Source organism: Symphalangus syndactylus, chromosome 23, assembly GCF_028878055.3.
Source record: "Symphalangus syndactylus isolate Jambi chromosome 23, NHGRI_mSymSyn1-v2.1_pri, whole genome shotgun sequence".
In the NCBI taxonomy this organism is placed as follows: domain Eukaryota; kingdom Metazoa; phylum Chordata; class Mammalia; order Primates; family Hylobatidae; genus Symphalangus; species Symphalangus syndactylus.
In genome coordinates this window covers 35,874,514-35,893,332 of record NC_072445.2, presented here as the reverse complement: position 1 = coordinate 35,893,332, position 18,819 = coordinate 35,874,514, and the positions used below count along the sequence as shown (strand labels likewise).

The 18,819-nt window shown below is 46.8% G+C and overlaps 1 pseudogene; it reads left to right on the top strand.

Moving 5' to 3' along the window:
• Positions 1–12,945: 12,945 nt before the first annotated feature.
• Positions 12,946–14,103, top strand: LOC129473135 (UMP-CMP kinase-like; annotated as a pseudogene).
• Positions 14,104–18,819: the final 4,716 nt, after the last annotated feature.

Genomic DNA, 18,819 nt, shown 5'->3' with positions numbered 1-18,819 from the left:
AGTGGCATGATCTTGGTTCACTGCAACCTCTGCATCCCCAGGTTCAGGCGATTCTCCTGCCTCAGCCTCCTGAGTAACTAGGATTACAGGTGCCCACCACCATGCCCAGCTAATTTTTTTTTTTTTTGAGATGGAGTCTTGCTCTATTGCCCAGGCTGGAGTGCAGTGGCGCGATCTTGGCTCACTGCAACCTCTGCCTCCCAAGTTCAAGTGATTCTCCTGCCTCAGCCTCCCGAGTAGCTGGGATTATGGATGTGCACCATAATGCCTGGCTAAATTTTGTATTTTTAGTAGAGACCAGGTTTCACCATGTTGGCCAGGCTGGTCTCGAACTCCTGACCTCAAGCGATCTGCCTGCCTCGGCCTCATAAACTGCTGGGTTTATAGGTTTGAGCCACTGTGCCCGGCCTGCCTACAGTAGGACATATCTGACTGCTTATCAAAGCCTTAAAGGGCCAGGCATGGTGGCTCACGCCTGTAATCCCAGCACTTTGGGAGGCCGAGGCAGGCGGATCACGAGTTCAGGAGATGGAGACCATCCTGGCTAACGCAGTGAAACCCCATCTCTACTAAAAATAAAATACAAAAAATTAGCCGGATGTGGTGGCGGGCGCCTATAGTCCCAGCTACTTGGGAGGCTGAGGCAGGAGAATGGCGTGAACCCAGTAGGCAGAGCTTGCAGTGAGCAGAGATTGCGCCACTGCATGCCAGCCTGGGCAACAGAGCCAGACTCCGTCTCAAAAAAAAAAAAAAAAAGCCTTGAAGGAAGAGCCTGCTCAAGGCAGGCACATGATAATAGCAACCGGCTGATGGTAATGAAAGGAATTGTTAGCGGGCAGATCAGATGGGAGTGGTGTATTAGTTATCTGCTGCCATGTAACAAATTATGAAAAAACTTGGTGTATCAGCTTGGGTCTGATCAAGAGAGAAACCTCATAGTAATTTAACAGGAAATTTTAATATGGTTATGAAAACGGGATTGGAGTAACAAAGAATTGGTTAGTAAGGAGTTATGAGAACCCTATGGAATAATGAATAGCTGACATGAGGAGCAGCCCCTACCTCCCAAGGCTGAGATACAGCACCCAAGAAAGAGAAAGGGATACCCTCTCCCCATCCAGGGCTGAGATCCAGACCTTGTTAAGTAGAGCACAGCCCACAGCTCACTAGGTGGCAGAAAAGTCACTGTACTGTCATGCCAGTGGAACTTGCCAGAAATATGCCCTCTAGGATGCCAGGGAAAGCTCTTTCCCAAGGAGGTGTGGAACCAGAGACTTTCGACTACAGAACTAACTCAGTGGGTTGTGCAGGGGAAGCTGCTGCCCACTGGGTGCTGCTGGCCTTCATGTGCTGCGGGAGCCGGCACTGGAGAACCTATGGGTGCTGCAGGAGCCTGACACGGGAGAAGCCACATGCACACAGGTGCTATGTGAGGCAGAAGTTGAGGCATTCTGCTTACACTACAGCCCAAGGTGGACAGTGCCAGGAGGAGCTGCTAGCCACTGGGTGTTGCTGGTTACTCCGGGAACTGGGCGCTGAAAGCTGTTTGCAGAGCAGGAGCCTGTCAATGAAACACACTAGAATCAGGTAGCAAAAACCTCTTCCTCCCACAATGTCTCTCCAGCTCCCTTCCTCTTAGTCATTTAAATATCAATAAACATATGTTACTTCTCACAGGAATTTGAGAGCATCTTGACTGGGTGGTTCTGGCTCAGTCAAGCTGTGGTTACAGTCACGCTTTTGCCAAGGACTGTTGTTATTTGAAGGCTTGACTGGGGCCGGAGGATCCCCTTCCAAGACAGCGCACTTATGGGACTGACAAGTTGGTGCCAGCTGTTGGCAGGAGGCCTCAGTCTTTCTACACGTGGGCATCTCCACAGGGGTGTTTGAGAGTCTTCATGACATAGCAACTGGCTTCCCTTATAGTAAAACGTCCAAGAGAGAACAGAGCAGACGCTGCAATGCCTTTTCTGACCTCACCTCAGAAGTCATACACTGTCACTTCCGCCACATTCTATTCATTAGAAATCAGTCTAGCCCCCATTCAAAGGAAGGGATTAGGCTCTACCTATTAAAGGGAAGAATATCAAGGAATTTGTGAACATTTAAAAACCACTACAGGGACATTGTCAGCAAGGACTAATTGGACACCTACTGTGTGCTCAGCAGTAGATGCATCTGTATCCCCACAGAGACAATCCCTGCCAAGAAGAGAAATTTTATAACCAGTAGTTGACACTCCATCTTTTCCCTCTGTCTTTTTTTCCAGCTGTTTAGCTTGTTTTCCCAACTACAGGCCTCTTTGACCCTCAGGCAATTCTATTTACAAAGAAACATCTCTTCTCATCTTCTCATTTAATTCTAAGGTTTCAGAGAAGAGGAGTGGCTTGAATTGGATCTCCAGAGAGGAGAGAGAAGAGTTCTCCAGGTTGGGATACTTGGACTTTATAGGAAGGGAAACCAATCAGAGTTTCCCTCTGATGGGATTGTGATAGGGGTAGGGTGCTGGTAGATGATTTTGGCCAGGCAGATTGCCAGTTACTTCTCTGATTACCTGAAGGAGATGTATGAGGGACAGACACAAAGGGAACTCCAGCCCCACTGCATGGCTTCCAGTAGGACCTCAACACAGGCTTCTCAAGCAAAACTCAGCTGGAGTCTCCAGGTGTGTCTTAAAACTTAAAGCAGGGGCTGGGCACCTGTAATCCCAGTGCTTTGGGAGGACAGGCAGGGGGATCACTTGAGGCCAGGAGTTCCAGACCAGCCTGGGCAACATAGCAAGACCCCCATTTCTTTCTTTTTTTTTTTTTTGAGACAGAGTTTCGCTCTTGTTGCCCAGCCTGGAGTGCAACAGCACGATCTGGGCTCACCGCAACCTCTGCCTCCTGCGTTCAAGCAATTCTCCTGTGTCTCAGCCTCCTGAGTAGCTGGGATTACAAGCGCCCACCACTACACCTGGCTAATTTTGGTATTTTTAGTAGAGACGGGTTTTCACCATGTTGGCCAGGCTGGTCTTGAACCCCTGACCTGACCTCAGGTGATCCACCTGCCTTGGCCTCCCAAAGTGTTGGGATTACAGGCGTGAGCCACTGTGCAAGACCCCCATTTCTTTTTTTTTTTTTTTTTTTGAGATGGAGTCTCACTCTGTCACCCAGGCTGGAGTGGCGTGATCTCGGCCCACTGCAAGCTCTGCCTCCCTGATTTCACGCCATTCTCCCTCCTCAGCCTCCGAGTAGCTGGGACTGCAGGCGCCTGCCACAACGCCCAGCTAATTTTTTGTATTTTTAGTAGAGATGGGGTTTCACTGTGTTAGCCAGGATGGTCTCGATCTCCTGACCTTGTGATCCACCCACCTTGGCCTCCCAAAGTGCTGGGATTACAGGCGTGAGCCACCAGGCCCGGCCAAGATTGGTTTCATTTTTATGAAATAGGAATTTTTTTTTAATCATCAGCAAACACAACCCTTATACATCTCTGATAATAATAAATGGCAAATGTGGTAGGCAGCCTTCTAAAACTATCCCAGTGACCTCCACTTCTTAAATATGTCTTGTTTAATTTGCTGCCCTTGAATCTGAGCTGGACCTAGTAATTTGCCTCTAACCTAGAATATGGCAAAGTGAGAGCATGTTCCTTTTTTTTTTTTTTTTTTTTGAGCTGGAGTCTCGCTCTGTCGACCAGGCTGAAGTACAGTGGCACGATCTCGGCTCACTGCAACCTCCGCCTCCCAGGTTCAAGCAATTCTCCTGCCTCAGCCTCCCGAGTAGCTGGGATTACAGGTGTCTGCCACCATGCCCAGCTAATTTTTTTTTATTTTTAATAGAGACGAAGTTTTGCCATGTTGGCCAGGCTGGTCTCGGACTTCTGACCTCAGGTGATCCGCCTGCCTCAGCCTCACAAAGTGCTGGGATTACAGGCGTGAGCCACTGCGCCCAGGCCGCATGTTACTTTTGAAATTAAATTACAAAAGACTGTGATTCCTCTTCCCATTCTGTCTTGCTCTTTCACTTGCTCATGCTGATAAAGGCAGCTGCCAAGTTATGAGCTTCCTTGTGGACAGGCCTACATGGTAAGGAACCCGGGAAGGACCCAGGCCAACAAACTGTGCAGAGCCAAAGTTGTCAATCCAACAGCTTCTAAGGACCCAAAACCTGCCAACAACTTCTTGAATAAGCTTGGAAGCAAATGCACCCCCCAGAGGAAACTGAAGATGACTGCAGCCGCGCCAGCACCTCGACCGCAGCCTTGTGAGAAACTCAGAGCCAGAGTACATGGCTAAGTAGTGACAGATTCCTGACACACAGAAACCGTGAGATAAAAAATAATGAGTTAAGCCACTGATACAGTTTGGCTCTGTGTCCCCACCCAAACCTCCTGTCGAGCTGTAATTCCCAATGTTGGGGGAGGGATCTGGTAGGAGGTGATTGGATCATGGGGGCAGATCCCCGCTTGCTGTTCTCCTGAAAGTGACTGAGTTCTCACGAGGTCCGATGGTTTAAAACTGTGTGACACCTCCCGCTCTGCTCTCTCTGCCATGGTAAGATATGCCTGCTTCCCCTTTGCCTTCCGCCATGATTGTAAGTTTCCTGATGCCTCAGCCATGCTTCCTGTACAGGTTGTGGAAGTGTGAATCAACAAACCTCTTTTCTTCATAAATTGCCATCTCAGGTAGTTCTTTATAGCAGTGTGAGAACAGACTAATACAGCCACTAAACTTTGGGGGAATTCGTTTATGCAAGAAGGTAATCAATACAACAGGTGATTGTTCCAAGGGTCCAGGGACTGGGTCAGTTCTCTTCTTCCACTCAAGTATGGGAAGAAGAATACTCAATGCTACACTCAAGTGTGAGCCTTTAATACCTGTGACTCCTCCCCACAAGTAACTATGGCCATCTGTGTGTCCTGGAACATGACATGGATTCCTCTGAGAGAAGCAGGAAGGGCATGGAGGGAGCTTCCCCCTCTGCAACACCTGCTCCCCCTGAGTCCAAGAATAAACCAAAACCCCAGCCTGGGAGTCCCCCTTTCCTCTCCAATGTCTTCCTTTCCTAAAAATCCCCTTATTGTCCCCGAGCTGCTCAGTAATTGCCACCTTAGAATGCTCTTTCGCATGAGCTGGGCCAAGGAGTCCTACAGTCAAAACTAAGTGATGGCCAGGGACAGTGGCTCATGCCTGTAATCCCAGCACTCTGGGAGGCTGAGGTGGGCAGATTGCTTGAGCTCAGGAGTTTGAGAATAGCCTGGGAAACATGGCAAAACCCCACCTCTACCAAAAAAAAAAAAAAAAAAAAAAAAGAAAGAGAGAAAAATTAGCCAGGCATGATGGCCCACACCTGTAATCCCAGCTACTAGGGAGGCTGAGGTAGGAGGGTAGATTGAGCCAGGAGATCGAGGCTGAGGTGAGTCATGATTGTGCCACTGCACTCCAGCCAGGGAGACAGAGTGAGACTCTGTCACAAACAAACAAACAAACAAAGTGATGCCTATTTTTGCCGGGCGTTGTGGCTCACGTCTGTAATCCCAGCACTTTGGGAGGCTGAGGTGGGCAGATAACTTGAGGTCAGGAGTTTAAGACCAGCCTGGCCAACATGGGGAAACCCTGTCTCTACTAAAAATACAAAAATTAGCCAGGTGTGGTGGCGCACGCCTGTAGTCCCAGCTACTTGGGAGGCTGAGGCAGAAGAATCGCTTAAACCCGGGAGGCAGAGGTTGCAGTGAGCTGAGATCACACCACTGTACTCTAGCCTGGGTGACAGAGCAAGACTCTATCTCAAAGAAAAAAAAAAAAGTGATGCCTATTTTTCATCATATGGAGGGAAAAGTTAAGTGAATAGATATTTTTTCTCATTTTCCTACTTGTTACAGCTTATCTTCTGATGAGTAACAGATGGCCAAATGAATGAGCAAGGAGCAAAGAGTAATAGAAAAACATAGAAATGTGATTTCTTAAAATAGTTTATGTATTGGCCATGGGCAGTGGCTCACATCTGTAATCCCAGCACATTGGGAGGCTGAGGCAAACAGATCACTTGAGGTCAGGAATTCGAGACCAGCCTGGACAACATGGCGGAACCTCGTCTCTACTAATAATACAAAAAAAAATTAGTCAGGCGTGGTGGCGTGCACCTGTAGTCCCAGCTACTTGGGGGCTGAGGCAGGAGAATCAGTTGAACCCAGAGGTGGCAGTGAGCTGAGATCATTCCACTGCATTCCAGCCTGGGTGACAGAGTGAAACCGTGTCTCAAAAAAACCCCAAAAATAAACAAAAAAGAAGAGTTTATGTTTTTTTTGAGATGCAGTGACCTAGTTACACGCAATAGAGTGAAAAGAGAAAATGAAGACAGAGACAAAGAGAGCTGAGTTCCTGATGTGGGATTAAATCTCCAGATGTTTCCTGGTTTCTACAGAGAGCACCAGAAGGTCCAGACCATCAGGACAAGCATGAGAATCACAGCTGCTTCTAAGGGAGTGAGCTGATTCCTAAAATTTGACCCATGGGTGGAATCTGGGGGAAGATTCCCCAAGGCTGAAGGTACTCCAGGCCACATCACTGGAAAGTGGGGAGGAGGCACTGTGTAATGTATCCTGTCTACTAACACTGGAAACCATCAAAGCTAACTGCTGAGCATCAGTGACATCCTCTCAGGACATGGTTGGCAAATTTTTGTTGTTTGTAAGAGCTGGAAATGTGGGCCACTGTGTCTGGTACAGCCCTGTCAGTAGGGGTGAGGCAAGATGACAAAGGGAATCTAACTCTTACTGTGGAATCTCTCCATTCTCATATCACCCTGGATACTTGTGTTCTGGGGGATGTTGGAGTCAAATATGAGTCTAGGAGACAAAGAGGCCATGGAATGGAGATTTTGTAGTTAAGGGGCTTAGAGACAGGACTCTTAGGCATAGGTGGGAGTGTAACTTGTGGAATTAGAAGGCATGCTCCATACTACCTGTATTACTTCATTTCCACATTGTTATAAAGAACTACCTGAGACTGATTTATTTATTTATTTGACAGTCTTGCTCTGTCACCAGGCTGGAGTGCAGTGGCACAATCTTGGCTCACTGCAACTTCCACCTCCTGGGTACACTCCTCAGCCTCCCGAGTAGCTGGGACCACGGGTGCCCGCCACCAAGCCTGGCTAATTTTTTGCATTTTAGTAGAGACGGGGTTTCACCGTGTTGGCCAGGATGGTCTTGATCTCCTGACCTCATGATCCACCCGTCTCGGCCTCCCAAAGTGCTGGTATTACAGGTGTGAGCCACCACGCCCGGCCGAGACTAAGTAATTTATAAAGAAAAGAGGTTTAATTGACTCACCGTTCTGCATGGCTGGGGAGGCCTTGGGAAACTTACAATCATAATGGAAGGTAAAAGAGAAGTGAGCACCTTCTTCACAAGGCGGCAGGAGAGAGAGAGTGAGGGGGATGTGCTATACTTTTAAACCATCGGATCTCGTGAGAACTGACTCAGTAGCACCAGAACAGCATGGGGGAACCTGTCCCCATGATCCAATCACCTCCCACCAGGTCCCTCCTTTGACAGGTGGGGATTACAATTTGAGATGAGATTTGAGGGGGGACACAGAGCCAAACCAAATCACTACCCAAAGCAATCTACAGATTCCATGCAATTATTATCAAAATACCACTGACACTCTTCACAGAAATAGAAAAACCATAAAATTTGTATAGAATCACAAAAGACCTCGAATAACCAAAGCGTCCTGAGCAAAAAGAACAAAATTGAAGGTATCACATTACCAGACTTCAAAATATACTACAAAGCCATAGTAACAGCATAGTACTGGAATAAAAACAGACATGTAAACCAATGGAACCAAATAGAGAAACCAGAAATTAATTCATGTATCTACAGCCAACTGTTTTGTTTTGTTTTTGAGACAGGGTCTCACTCTGTCACCTAGGCTGGAGTGCAGTGGTGCAATTATGGCTCACTGCAGCCTCAAGCTCCTGGGATCAAGCAATCCTCTTGCCTTAGTCCCAAGTAGTAGGATCTACAGGTGTGACCACCATGCTTGGCTAATTTTTTTTTAATAGAGACAGGGTCTCACTACGTTGCCCAGCTGGTCTCAAGCTCCTGAGCTCAAGCAATCCTCTTGCCTTAGCCTCCCAAACTGCTGGGATTATAGGTGTGAGCCACTGCACCTGGCCAGCCAATTGGTTTTTGATAAAGGTGCCAAGAACACTCATTGAGGAAAGGATCATCTCTTCAATAGATGGTGCTGGGAAAACTGGATATTCAAATGTAGAAGAATGAAACCCCCACCTTTCATCCTATATAAAAATCAACTTAGGCCAGGCACGATGGCTCATGACTGTAATCCCAGCGCTTTGGGAGGCCGAGGCGGACAGATCACCTGAGGTTGGGAGTTTGAGACCAGCCTGACCAACATGGAGAAACCCTGTCTCTACTAAAAATATGAAATTAGCCAGGCATGGTGGCGCATGCCTGTAATCCCAGCTACTCAGGAGGCTGAGGCAGGAGAATCACTTGAACCCAGGAGGCGGAGGTTACGGTGAGCTGAGATGGCACCATTGCACTCCAGCCTGGGCAACAAGAGTGAAACTCCGCCTCAAAAAAAAAAAAAATCAACTCAAAGTGGATCAAATATCTAAATGGAAGACCTGAAACTATAAAACAACTAGAAGAAAACATAGGGGAAACACTTCAGAACATTGGTCTGGGAAAAGATGTTATGAATAAGACCTCAAAAGAACAGGAAACAGAAGGGAAAATAAACAAGTGGGATTACATAAAACAAGTCAGGCACAGTGGCTCACACCTGTAATCCCAGCACTTTGGGAAGCCGAGGCAGGCAGACCATGAGGTCAGGAGTTCGAGACCAGCCTGACCAACATGGTGAAACCCCGTCTCTACTAAAAATACAAAAATTAGCCAGGTGCGGTGATGTGCGCCTATAATCCTAGCTACTTGGGAGGCTGAGGCAGGAGAATCGCTTGAACCCAGGAGGCTGAGGCAGGAGAATCGCTTGAACCCAGGAGGCAGAGGTTGCAGTGAACTGAGATTACGCCACTGCACTCCAGCCTGAGCGACAGAGCAAGGCTCCGTCTCAAAAACAAAACAAAGCAAAACAAAACCAGCTTCTACACCACAAAGAAAACAACAAGAGTGAAAAGACAACCTACAGAATGGGAGAAAATATTTGCAAAGTACTCATTTAACAGGGGATTAATATCCCGTTATATACAAGGAACTCAATCATCTCTACAGCAAAAAAACAAAAACAAAAACAAAACAAAAAAACCCCGCAAAAAACAAAAAACAAACAATTTGATTTAAAAAATGGGCAAATGGGCGGGGCACAGTGGCTCACACCTGTAATCCCAGCACTTTGGGAGGCCAAAGCAGGTGGATCACTTGAGGTCAGGAGTTCGAGACAAGCCTGGCCAATATGGTGAAACCCTGTCTCTACTAAAAATACCAAAAAAAAAAAAAAAAAAAAAAAAATTAGCAGGGCATGGTGGTACACACCTGTATTCCCAGCTACTACTCAGGAGGCTGAGGTGGGAGAATTGCTTGAACCCGGGAGGTGGAGGTTGCAGTAAGCCAAGATCACACAACTGTACTGCAGCCTGGGTGATAGAGTGAGATTCTGTCTCAAGAAAAAGAATTCCAGGCCGGGTGCTGTGGCTCACGCCTATAATCCCAGCACTTTAGAAGGCCGAGGCGGGCGGATCATGAGGTCAGGAAATCGAAACCATCCTGATTAACACGGTGAAACCCTGTCTCTACTTAAAAATACAAAAAATTAGCCGGGCGTGGTGGCAGGCACCTGTAGTCCCAGCTACTCGGGAGGCTGAGGCAGGAGAATGGTGTGAACCCAGGAGGCAGAGCTTACAGTGAGCCAAGATTGCACCACTGCACTCCAGCCTGGGCGACAGAGCAAGACTCCGTCTCAAAAAAAAGAATTCCATTGTACGAATGTACCATGATTTATTTAACCAGTTGGCAGACCTTAAGTTATTTATACTCAGTACAAATGATGCTGCAAGGAACTATATATTTATACCTACCTACTTCCTTGGCATATATGGGAATATTTCTGCAGGAAAAATTCCTAGAAGTGGAATTATCAGATCAAAGACTGTGTTAGTTATTGCCAAATTTCCCTCTTAAGAAGTTTCATCAATCTTTGCTCTTACCAACAGTATTTTCCCACACCTTGACCAACCCCCCGTATTACAAAACTGTAGCAGTCTTTTAGGAAGAAAATGATATATCTTTCTAACAGGTATAACATGATCTCGGTTTACATTTCTCTTATCACAACTTAGGTCAGAAGGCATGAGATTAGACAGAGTGAGACTTTTGTCTCAAACACACACACACACACACACACACACACACACACACACACACACACACACACAAAGCGAATGACCTAAACAGACATTTCTCAAAAGAAGACATACAAATAGCCAAGAATTATATGAAGAAAATGCTCAACATCACTAATCATCAAGGAATTGCACATTTTGATAATAGGATGCCTATTATCAAAAAGACAAAAAATAAATGCTGACAAGGATGTGGAGGAAAAGGAACTCATATACACTATTGGTGGGAATGTAAACTAGTACAGCCACTACGGAGGACAGTATGGAGATATGTGAACCCCAAATATCTGAGACAGCTCTCAGTTTATTTAGAAAGTTTATTTTGCTAACGTTGAGGATGTGCACCTGTGACACAGCCTCAGGAGGTCCTGACCACATGTGCCCAAGGTGGTCAGAGCACAGCTTGGTTTTACACATTTTAGGGAGATATGAGACATCAATCAACATATGTAAGATGAACATTGGTTCTGTCTGGAAAGGTGAGACAACTCGAAGTGGGGAGGGAGCTTTGAGCTCATAAGTAGACAAGACACAAATGATTGCAATTCTTTTGAGTTTCTGATCAGCCTCTCCAAAGGAGGCAATCAGATATGCATTTATCTCAGTGAGCAGAGGGATGACTTTGAATAGAATGGGAGGCAGGTTTACTCTACGCAGTTCCCAGCTTGACTTTTCCCTTTAGCTTAGTGATTTTGGGGCAGCAAATTTATTTTCCTTTCACAGGTACCACAAAAAACTACAAGCAGAACTACCATATGATCCAGCAGTTTCACTACTGAGCATTTATCCAAAGGAAAGGAAATCAGTATGGAAGAGACGTCTTCACTCTCATGTTTATCGCAGCACTATTCACAATAGCCAAGATAGTGAATCGACCTACATGTCCAACAGCAGATGAATGGGTAGAGAAAATGTGGTATAGGGCCAGGTACAGTGGTTCATACCTGTAATCCCAGCTCTTTGGGAGGCAGAAGCAGGAAGATCCCTTGAAGCTAAGAGTTTGAGACCAGGCTAGGCGTGGTGGCTCATGCCTGCAATCTCAGTGATAGAGCTCCCATGGCTGGAGAAACACCAGGGTTCTTTGTCTCTCGCTGATTAGATAAACGACACGGGCACACGTGGAGTGGTTTTAAGGGGCGGAAAGTTTAATAGGCAAGAAAGAAGAAAACGGCTCCCCCGTACAGAGGGAGCGGGGCTCCAAACGGACAAACCCCGTGTGCCGCAGAAAGTAGTCCTTTATATTGGGAGGCTGGAGGAGGCAGTGTCTGATTTGAATAGGGCCCAGGTGATTGGTTTGAGCAAGTGTGTCATTCACACAGCCTGAGAAAAACCTGGCTCTCCCACCTTAGCCTTTTAATATGCAAATGCAGGTCTCCTTGATGTCCTGCATTCTTAGAGTCATCTGGAGGTGGTCACGACACCTGGCACACGTTGGGACAAGGAGAAGAGGGCGGGAATTGCCACATTGGATGGACCTAGTTTCTAACAGCCTGTGTTTGCATATCAAAGCTTACCGGCCTGCTTTTCTGTTAGAAAAGAAATGTTGCGGCCGGGCCCGGTGGCTCACGCCTGTAATCCCAAAGCTTTGGGAGGCCGAGGCGGACGGGGCGGATCACGAGGTCAGGAGTTTGAGACCAGCCTGGCCAACATGGTGAAACCCTGTCTCTACTTAAAATACAAAAAATTAGCTGGGCTGGTGGCAGGCGCCTGTAATCCCAGCTACCCGGGAGGTGGAGGCAGGAGGGAGAATCGCTTGAACCCGGGATGTGGAGACCGCGCCACTGCACTCCAGCCTGGGCGACTGAGTGAATCTCAAAAAAAGCCTGAAATGTTTTTTTTTGGGGGGGTGCTTTATTAAAAGAAAAAGCCTCCAACCTGGCTAACATGGTGAAAGCCCGTCTCTACTAAAAATACAAAAAAATTAGCCGGGCGTGGTGGCTGGTGCCTGTAGTCCCAGCTACTCAAGAGGCTGAGGCAGGAGAATGGCGTGAACCCGGGAGGCGGAGCTTGCAGTGAGCCGAGATTGCTCCACTGCACTCCAGCCTGGGCGAGAGTGAGACTCTGTCTCAAAAAACAAAAACAAAAACAAAAACAAAAAACAAAAAAAAAGAATAAGCCTTACTGAGGACTCCTTTCCCTTACTATCTGCCTAAAATAGTTTCTTAATAACTCCTGTATTACCAGCACTTTGCGAGGCCGAGGTAGGCGGATCACCTGAGGTCAGGAGTTTGAGACCAGCCTGGCCAACATGGTGAAACTCCGTCTCTACTAAAAATACAAAAATTAGCCTGGCGTGGTGGCAGGCGCCTGTAATCTCAGCTACTCAGGAGGCTGGGGCAGGAGAATCTCTTGAACCCAGGAGGCAGAGATTGCAGTGACCCGAAATCGCGCCACTGCACTCCAGCCTGGGCGACAGAGCCAGACAGTCTCAAATTAAAAAAAAAAAAAAAATTAAGAAAAAAGGTTTAAGACCAGTTTGTGCAACATGTCCCATCTGTACAAAAAAATAAAAAATAAAATAAAATAAATTAAAAAAATAAGAAGCTCCCTTCCGACCGCGGCGCAGATGCCCTGGCAGCCCGCCCCTTTCCCACACCGCCTCCCCGCCACACACCGCGCGGTCCGCTGTCAGCCCTCTGAGCTCCAAGGTGCGGTGCAGGCTGAGCCGCTGCCTGAGCCGCTGCTCCACGTCCTGGGCCTTAGCCTCCCGCTGCAGACCTGCCGGCCGATTCTTCGCTGCCCTCCCAGTCTCACGAAGCCGCTGGTCGTGTTTGTCCACGGCGGGCCCGGCGCGCTGGCATCCTTGAGAAAGATGGCTACACACACCTTTCTGCAGAAGAGTTACTTCATGATGAAAGGAAGAGCCCAGATTCACAGTATGGTGAACTCACTGAAAATTACATTAAAGAAGGAAACATGGGACCAGTGGAGATAACCATCAGTTTATTAAAGAGGGAAATGGATCAGACAATGGCTGTCAATGCTCAAAAGAGTACATCCTTGATCGATGGGTTTCCAAGAAATCAAGACAACCTTCAAGGTTGGAACAATGGGCCGGGCACGGTAGCTCAGGCCTGTAATCCCAGCACTTTGGGAGGCCAAGGCGGGTGGATCACCTGAGGTCAGGAGTTCACCACCAGCCTGGCTAACACGGTGAAACCCCATCTCTACTAAAAATACAAAAAATTAGCCAGGCGTGATGGCGCGTGCCTGTAATCCCAGCTACTGGGGAGGCTGAGGCAGGAGAATCACTTGAACCCGGGAGGTGGAGGTTGCAGTGAGCCAAGATCACGTCACTGCACTCCAGCCTGGGTAACAAGAGCGAGGCTCCGTCTCAAAAAAAAAAAAAAAAACAAGGTTGGATGGGAAGGCAGATAGATGTATCTTTCATTCTGTGTGTGTGTTTTTTTTAATGTAATAATAAGATCTGTATTGAATGATGTCCTGAGAGAGGAAGGAGTAGCAGTAGGAGTGATGACAACAGAGAAAGCTTGGGAAAGAGAATTGAGACCCATCTTCAGCCAACAAAGCCAATTATTGACTTAGATAAAGAAATGGGGAAAGTCAAGAAAATAAATGCTTCTCAATCTGTTGATTAAGGTTTTGAAGTTGTGAAGATTTTTGACAAGAAAAACTAATTCGAAACCTGAAAGCATCCTTGAAATCTTGTTTGAATATTGCTTTGATAGCTGCTATCGCAACCCCTTTTTAAGGCAATTTTAATCTTTCAAACTACATCTCAGTTAGTGGCTGGAAAGTATAGGTAAGACAAATTAAATTTTTTATGTACTTTTTTTTTTCATCACAGGAGAGAGTTAATTAAGAGACATAACTTCATCTTAGTTATGGTGCTTACTAAACAAAGAAGCATATCAAGCTAGTTTTTTTTTAATTCAAAAAGACTATCCCTTTTATAGTTTGCGCCTTCTATGAGCAAAACTTTTTAGTATGCGTGTATGTATGTCCCTTTAGCAATTACAACATGTTAGGATTTAGATATACCCACTTCCTCCTTTTCTTGCAAGTTTTAAATTTCCAACCTTAAGTGAATTTGTGGACCAGATTTCAAAGGAACTTTTTGTGGAGTCAGTTCTTGCACAATGTGTTTAGTAAACAAACTCAAAGTGGATTCTTAGCAGTGTTTTAGTATATATCAAATAACTAACCATTTCCTATAGAAAAGAAAACATAGGCTTTGTTTTACTACAACTTGTACCGTGTTGTATGACAGGGCATATTCTTTGCTTCCAAGGTTTGGGTTGGAGGCACTAGGGGTTCAGAGCCTGGCAGAACTGTCAGCTTTATTCTGACATAATCTAAGGGTATGGGGCAAGGATCACATCTAATGTTTGTGTTCCTCAACCTCTATTATATGGTGTTAGTCATGATTCAACTGATCTTAACAAAATTCCTAGCAGTGGAACCTTGAAATGCATGTGGCTAGATTTATGCTAAAATGATTCAGTTAGCATTTTAGTAACACTTCAAATGATTTTTTGTTTGTTTTCTAGACCAAATACAAGGTTAGGATTAATTAGAAGAAGCAATCTAGTTAAATTTCCCATTTGTATTTTATTTTTTTCGAAACTTTTTTTTATAGTTGTTTAAAAAAATTTAAAAATCATTGCACTTTGGTCAGAAAAATAATAAATATATCTTATAAATGTTTGATTCCTTTCCTTGCTATTTGTATTCAGTAAATTATTGTTTTGGCATCACATTGAAGCACTGAAAGACGAATAATCTTTAAAAGGCTTAAAAAAAAAAAAAAAGCCAGGTGTGGTGGCGTGCACTTATAGTCCTAGCCTTGGGAGGCTGAGGAAGGAGGATCACTTGAGCCCAGAAGGCCAAGGCTGCAGTAAGTTATGATCATGCCACTGCACTCCAGCCTGGGCAACAGAGTGAGACCCTGTCTCAATAAGAAAAAAAAAAGTGATTTGCAGCTGTAAAAAACGAAAAGATTTCAAATAGGAAGTAGAAAACTAACTTCACCCTCTCCAGGTAACCTGTGCCACCTCCAGGCACTTTTCCCTGTAGTGGCTGCTGTAGCATGGCTTGTTCAGCTTTTCTTTCATCTCCTTCTGGTGTCCCTTCCTGCACTGCAGGGCAGGAAAGCTAAACACTAGAGTGGTAGACCTAGGTGTGATTGCTGATCACATGCACTGCCTAAAGCCTAATCTTCATGGAGGTAAGGGAGGGCAGTGGCATTTGTGGGAAGCACACTTTTTTTGTTTTGTTTAGTTTTTTTTGGCTAGGGAAGACACCGGCAATACTTTTTTTTTTTTTTTTAGAGACAGGGTGTTGCCCAGGCTGGAGTGTAGTGGTATGATCATAGCTCACTGTAACCCCAAACTCCTAGGTTTAAGTGATCCTCCCACCTCAGCCTCCTGAGTAGCTGGGACTATAAGGTGCACACCACCACACTCAGCTAATTTTTTTTTTTTTTGTAGAGACAAGGGTATCACTATGTTGCCCAGGCTGGTCTCAAACTCCTGGCCTCAAGCAACCCTCCTGCCTTGGCCTCCCAAAGTGCTAATATTACAGGCGTGAGCCACCACACCTGCTTACAGGCAATAGTTTTGCTGGAGTGCAGTGATGCAATCATAGTTCACTACAGCCTCAATCTCCCAGACTCAAACGATCTTCCCACCTCTACCTCCCAAGTAGCTGGGACTACAGGTGCACCACCATGCTGGACTAATTTTTAAAAAAATTTTTGTGGAGACCAGGCCTTGCTATGTTGCCCAGGCTAGTCTTGAACTCCTGAGCTCAAGCGATCTTCCCACCTTGGCCTCCCAAAGTGCTGGGATTACAGGTGTGAGCCACTGCACCTGGCAGGCAATAATCTTTCATGGCAGCTTCCTGAACCCGATATCACAGCTAAGGTGTGTGTTCCTGAGACTACAGCTGCAGTGACGACTACCTACCTCCTCACCTGCCTGATGGTGGCAGGGGTAGTAGCTCCCCTGGTAGCTCAGTTCCGCAGGGTTCTTTTGTTTCGTTTTTTAAGTCATTCCTGAAGGCTTAGTCTGGTTTCCACCCTTCCAGTTATTTCAATGTCTTCATCAGCCCTCAGTTATCTGTATTACATTCCTTTCTGCTTAAAATAAGTATGGTAGCATCTGTTATCTGCAACTGAGCTCTGATAAGATACCTGACATACGATAGGTATCACTAAACGTTTGTTGAATACATGAATGAATGATGAATGAATAGGTAAATGGAATGGAGACCACCAAGATGTATACAGTGAGTTGGACAGACGAACCTAGTGGACTCAATAGAATGGTAGAGCAATTGATGGATCGTAAGTGGACAATGAAACCAATTTGGTGCATCCTAACCAGCTTTTTTTTTTTTTTTTTGAGACGGAATCTCACTCTGTCATCCAGGCTGGAGTGCAGTGGTGCGATCTCAGCTCACTGCAACCTCTGCCTCCTGGGTTCAAGCATTTCTCCTGCCTCAGCCTCCTGAGTAGCTGGGGTTACAGGCACGTGCCACCACGCCTGGCTAATTTTTGTATTTTTAGTAGAGACGGGGTTTCATCATGTTGGTCAGGCTGGTCTCGAACTCCTGACCTCGTGATCCGCCTGCCTCAGCCTCTCAAAGTGTTGGGCATGAACCACCATGCCCGGCCCCTAACCAGCACTTTTAAAAGATGAAATAGGAAAGAATAGAAAATCTCAGATAAGATCACATATGGTAAATGTAAGTATTGTTCTGTGAAACTTTAGTTCCATACACACACCTACACATTGTATATATGCACGAGCACACAAGTTTGCAGTGGTGGTCATCAAACCAGCATAACACAGGCACCAACTAATTGAAGCTACTAGTTGTCTGAATACCTGTGTAAAATGTACCTTTACCATTGGTTGTAGTAAAAAAAAGTGATTGAGATCCATTGCTCTATAGAATGTAGCTTAGGCTTCTTGGGGGTGGTGGGGGGAACAAGTTTCCAAGGACCCTTCCTACAGTGTTACCCTTGGCTAAAGGATACTGTCCATGACTCCTTCCTGCCTCAGGGAGCTGTTCCTGAATCCAGGTATGATATCTTTTTTTTTTTTTTTTTTTTTTTGAGACAGAGTCTCACTTTGTTGCCCAGGCTGGAGTGTAGTGGCGCGATCTCGGCTCACTGCAAGCTCCGCCTTCTGGGTTCATGCCATTCTCCTGCCTCAGCCTCCCAAGTAGCTGGGACTACAAGCGCCCGGCACCACACCCGGCAAATTTTTTGTATTTTTAGTAGAGACGGGGTTTCACTGTGTTAGCCAGGATGGTCTCGATCTCCTGACCTCATCATCCGCCCACCTCGGCCTCCCAAAGTACTGGGATTACAGGCGTGAGCCACCGCGCCCAGCCCAGGTATGGTCTTAAGCAGAGCAATCCTCCGTGTATGGCAACTTGGGATGTTATGGGCACCTATAATTCTGCCCACTCAGCATCCATGTCCTATTCCTCAGGAGACAGCAACCCCCTATCTCCCTGCCTTTGGGGAGCTGCCCTGTTCAGTTTCCATGAGGTTCTGGTCCCTAGTCCCCTCGGCCTTCTAGGAATTTCTAGATGGGTGCTGAAGGGAGGTGCATAGAGCTGTGTACAGCTCCCTGCTGCCCCCCACAGAGAGGCAGTCTTCCTCCCTAAGAGGAAATGAGGCTGCCTGAAGGCTGAAGCTGAAGAGAGAGACACCTGTCGGTGGTTCCTCTTTGGAGCCCTGAGGCCAGCCTGGCGGCTGACCCAATACTGTTTCTTTCGCTTTTTGTTGTTAAAATTACATACTTTGGCTTGAATTCTTTCACTTGCAGCTTCAGGAGTTGTGATTCCCTCATGGCTCCTTGAGGTAAGCAAGGGGCCCTCACTGCCAAGGCAACTAGGCACAAATGTGGCTCAGCCTCACCGAGTGGGAGAAGGAGGGGGCTCTAGTGCCAGCGAGTCTACACATGCACCCTACGCACAGGTGGTGTGGGCAGGGTGGCAGCACGGGGCATTCCCCTGCTATGTCCCCTCTGGAGACCTCTCTGTGCATGAACATTTTGCCTGAACACAGAGGTTGTAGGGAGCCCTCCTTGGCCCCTCTGAGGAAGGCCCCTGTCATAGGCTAAGCTGCTTGGAAAAGCTCAGTCCCCTCCCATGGGTGAAGGCAATGGGGCAGCACACCTGGCCGCCAGACACCACCGCCCACTCTGTCCTTCAGGCCAAAGCCCTAGGGTCAAAAGGCCAGCCCAGTCCAGGAGGAGGCGGCAGGTCAGCTCCCTCCTCTCCCTCCAGGCCTGTCTTTCTCCCAAGCTGAGCTGATAGCCTCTCAGCAGGGTCAGCCTGTCCCAGGAAGAAATCAAATGAGAAGCGTGTGTTCCGAGCCCTGCCCCTGGTTCAGAGTACGTTGTGTGGGTGGGGTGACTAGAAGCTGGGAAAGAGCTGATCTCCCTCAGGCATGCTGGGCCTC